Source organism: Hoplias malabaricus, chromosome 3 (assembly GCF_029633855.1).
Source record: "Hoplias malabaricus isolate fHopMal1 chromosome 3, fHopMal1.hap1, whole genome shotgun sequence".
NCBI classification, from domain to species: domain Eukaryota; kingdom Metazoa; phylum Chordata; class Actinopteri; order Characiformes; family Erythrinidae; genus Hoplias; species Hoplias malabaricus.
The window spans coordinates 2,807,992-2,812,258 of NC_089802.1; the positions used below are offsets into that span (position 1 = coordinate 2,807,992).

Sequence of the window (4,267 nt, forward strand, 5' to 3'; positions counted from 1 at the left end):
TAAATACATTTATATGAGTGTGTGGTTGAAGAAACTCAAAGGAAAATACAGAATATGCATGGGTAAATATATTAGCAGAAATAATCAACATGTTACATTTAAACACTGCAGAAAACAGTTCACAATCTAATAACAACTGGAGATTTAGGGATTTAGCAACATAGACAAACAACTAAGAAAACAGCTGTACTCAAACAACATTCTCCAACATCAGTGAAGTCAGCATTAGCAGGAGATAACATTGCTAAGAACTATCAACTCACTTTACTCTTGTGGATGCACAAAGCTAGGAAAAGGGAAAGCAGAAAACGTTTGTCCAATTGTTTCTGTGCTGCCTGCTCTATGCTCCCAATTTGTCACATTGATCACTCTGAGCGCGATACCCCCTAGTGGTCTTTGCGACAGTTACACCAGGGGAAGGCCTCTGAGAAGTCCGTCTGAACCCAAGCAAAATGTTGGAAGACCACCACCAGGATCAGCATAATAAAATATTTAGGAAGTAAATAAAGTCCTTCAGAGTGGTTTGAAGTCAAATGGTCCTGACATGTTTACGTGAGGGTGTCACAGTGGTGCAGCAGGTAGTGTCTCTGTCACAGCTCCTCGGTCCTGGAGGTTGTGGGTTAGAGTCCCGCTCCGGGTGACTGTCTGTGAGGAGTGTGTTGTGTTCTCTCTGTGTCTGCGTGGGTTTCCTCTGGGTGACTGTCTGTGAGGAGTGTGGTGTGTTCTCCCCGTGTCTGGATGGGTTTCTTTCGGGTGACTGTCTGTTAGGAGTGTGGTGTGTTCTCCCTGTGTCTGTGTGGGTTTCCTCCGGGTAACTGTCTGTGAGGAGTGTGGTGTGTTCTCCCTGTGTCTGCGTGGGTTTCCTCTGGGTGACTGTATGTGAGGAGTGTGGTGTGTTCTCCCCGTGTCTGCGTGGGTTTCTTTCGGGTGCTCCAGTTTCCTCACACGCTCCCAAAACACACGTTGGTAGGTTGGAGTAGGAGATTACTTACACAGGTTAGTAGATTGGAGACTCAAAAGTGTCCATAGGTGTGAGTGAGTGAATGTTGTCCTTTGAAGGACTGGCGGCCCCTCTGGGTGATTCAGAGTAGGCTCCAGACTGACCGCCACCCTTAACTAGATAAGGGTTACAGACAATGGTCAGCACCCATCTTGAAAGTTTCCCCCCTCCCACAGATCAGAGGCACAGACAACAGTTAAGGACACATTAAAAATTACGCCTCAGTCAAGACACGAACAATCAAAAGCAAAAATCACAGTAAACACATTTATTTTTCCAAAGTGTTTAATGAGAAACATAATGACAATAATATAATGATTCAGCATAAGTTCTCAGATTGCACAACAGGAGTAAAATGATGCTGACAATGGGTGGGCATTTGTTTTGTCAACACTGCTTTAATATAGAGTTTCAGTTTTTCAAAGAAATCTTCAAAAAATACTTTCACACCTCCACCATGTCCATTTGTGCTTATAATTTACTGAACATAATGCCGTAAATACTGTCAATTTATTATACAAAAATAATGCTTATTACAAGTTCCGTTTTGTACATGAGCCGGAATAAAATATTCAAGAAAATTATGAGATTTTTAGAATGAAAAATTGCATTAAAACAGTCTAAGCTTCAGCTCACTTCCAAAGAGAGAAATTCCCATTGTGCTGCCTAAAGAAACTCCACACCCCAGCAGCTTTGCTTCTATGTGAGTGGGGCTTAGTGTTAACCCCGTGTCGACTGCCAGTCCAACGGTGGCCCCGACCGGTCCGACAGAGGCTGATACACTTCCAAGCCCAGCTTCAGCCATGAGAGTAGCCTCCCAACCCTCAAGCTTTGCATATGCCGTAGAAGACGGCCCCTTGGCTCCAACTTTAATTAATGAAAAAGTTATGTTAAATATAACATCTTAAATATTCAACAGATATTTTTTAAGAGACGACATTTAAAAATTCAGCCCATGGTTTGTGTTGTTTCTGCTGAAATGCTCCATTTACTGGCTCCATGAAGCATGCAGTGTTTAAATAAACAATAACTCCCATCAATATTGTTTACTCTTATAGAAATAAGAGCAGACCATGCTGTAAATAACATCTTTATCTCTTATCCTTTGGTCTGTTCTTCAGAATATTAACAGAAACCTGGCCTTAATTTGAAGTACAATTCTCCTCAGTGAACTCTGTCTGAATTACTTTCCCTTTCACAGTTTCACAGTTCACTTTAGTGACTAGGAACACTTTGATGATGTCAGTGATGTCATCCTCTTTCACTGGGGTAGAAACATGAGTCGCACACAAAATCCCTTAATCATCATCACAGTGAGACCAGAAGATACAGCAGTGATGTGCCACAAAATCCAGTGAGCCACTAAAATCCAGTAAATAGCTACAAGAATATATCATTTCTACTCTCTGAGTAAGAATTAAGACATTTACAGGAACAGAGAATGATAAGAATGCACCAGGAAGAGGAAGATATCCAGACTGACCCCATGCAGAGTCAGAAGGATGGTTTGAGTGGACAAAAGGACCACAGCAAAGAAAGTTTCCACTGTCAATGACCAGCAAATTAATTTTTCCAGCAACTGCATTTTTATTACAATAATTTAATTAATAAAACTTTCATACAAAACTTTTTTTCTTTGATGGGGGCCTCCCAAATATAACATTTTAACAGAATGTTATCTTTGGCACAAAGATCTGAGGAGAATCACTGTACTTCAGACATCAAACTCTGTGTGTGTGTGTGAGAATGAGAGAGAGAGAGAGAGAGAGAGAGAGAGAGAGAGAGAGAGAGAGAGAGAGAGGGAAAGTGTGTGTGTTTGTGTGTAAGAGAGAGAGAGAGAGAGAGAGCGAGTGTGTATGAGTGAGTGAGAGAGAGAGAGTGTGTGTGTGAGAGAGTGAGAGAGAGAGAGATATGTATAGATGCTACAGCATTCATTACATTATAAAGAATTTAACCCCTTCTGTTTGGGACGCACCTGAAAAAATGCTGGACATTTTGGAGAAGAGATGAAATCAGGGCCTGAAGAAAGAAAGGAAAAAGAATATTAAAATAATAAAACATAGAGGGATGAAAAAAATCAAGTGCAGTGTGTTATCTGCCAACAAATCCACACAGGGGACTACTTTAATGTTTCTCTTGGAGCAACAATATTTGAACAAACATTACAGAGTTATAGAAGGGCTCTGCAGTGGCTTTTTGCCAAAGAACTCTGGTGCTCCAATTTTAAACAAGCAGATAGAGAGATTCTACTATTCAGCAGTCAGATTTATCCTACACTGCCCCAGCCCTTACGTGGACACAGACAAGACCGAGATTGTACAAACTAGACCATTAAATATCCAGAAAAGTACAAAAACCAGGAATTTGAAGCAGTTTTAACCATAAATTAGAGATTGCTGCATTGGTTCTTACCCGTGTCCTGAGCTCCTCTCTGTAAAGAGTCACTCTCCACAAAGTGATCTCAATTTATAGACTGCACAGAATTTATAAACACACACTGTTTCCGTTTCCTCTGCTTTTGTGGTTCATTTAAATAAAAAAAAACTTCAAGAGAATGAATTAGAAACTGAAATCACCATGGTGTACATCCCCTTACAGACACAGTCATTGGAGCACTCTGTGTAGCTCAAGGGGAAGACACTCATTCCTGTCCATTTCGCTGTGTCCACCATTGATTCTCTGTAACTGCTCGCTCAGTTCATCAGCGTTACAGCATTAGTGGAAATATGAGACAGAATCAGAATCAGTTTATTCACCAGGTCAGTTAAAACAAAAAAACAAGGAGTGTGTGTAGTATGTAACATAATAACAGACCAGACAAGCACACAGACTATTAACAAATAATAAACTAAGGCAAGAAGTACAATAAATAAAGAAATAATAATAATAAAGAGCCATGGAGAGCACCTAAGGAGAAGTGTGTATATGAATCAGTAAGAATATGGAACTATAATGTATACAGAATATTTAAGAATGATATGAAAACAGCAGAATTTAAACCTCTGTACCACAGAAACTAGCATTACATCACAGAAGAGTCACTAACACAGTAGTGGTGTCTCAGTTTAAAGTGTGAAGTGTCCACTGTGGTTGATGAGTGCTACAGCTATGGGGTAAAAGCTGTTAGTGTGTCCGGTCGGACTGGTCTTTGATGGCCCTGAATCTTCTGCCAGAGGGAAGTGTTTCAAAGAGGATGAGAGAGGTCAGCTGTAATTTGCCGCCACGCGTCATCACCCTGCTGTTGTATTTGTCCTGAGGCGTTGGCAG

The 4,267-nt window shown here is 40.8% G+C and overlaps 1 long non-coding RNA gene across 1 annotated transcript; it reads right to left on the reverse strand.

The window, feature by feature from the left end:
* Nucleotides 1-1,365: 1,365 nt before the first annotated feature.
* Nucleotides 1,366-3,474, reverse strand: LOC136690877 (uncharacterized). Its single transcript, XR_010801798.1, has 3 exons — nt 3,413-3,474; nt 2,976-3,019; nt 1,366-1,867 (listed from the first exon to the last, which is right to left on the reverse strand). It is a non-coding gene; the product is annotated as an uncharacterized lncRNA (long non-coding RNA).
* Between the last annotated feature and the right edge of the window lie 793 nt (nt 3,475-4,267).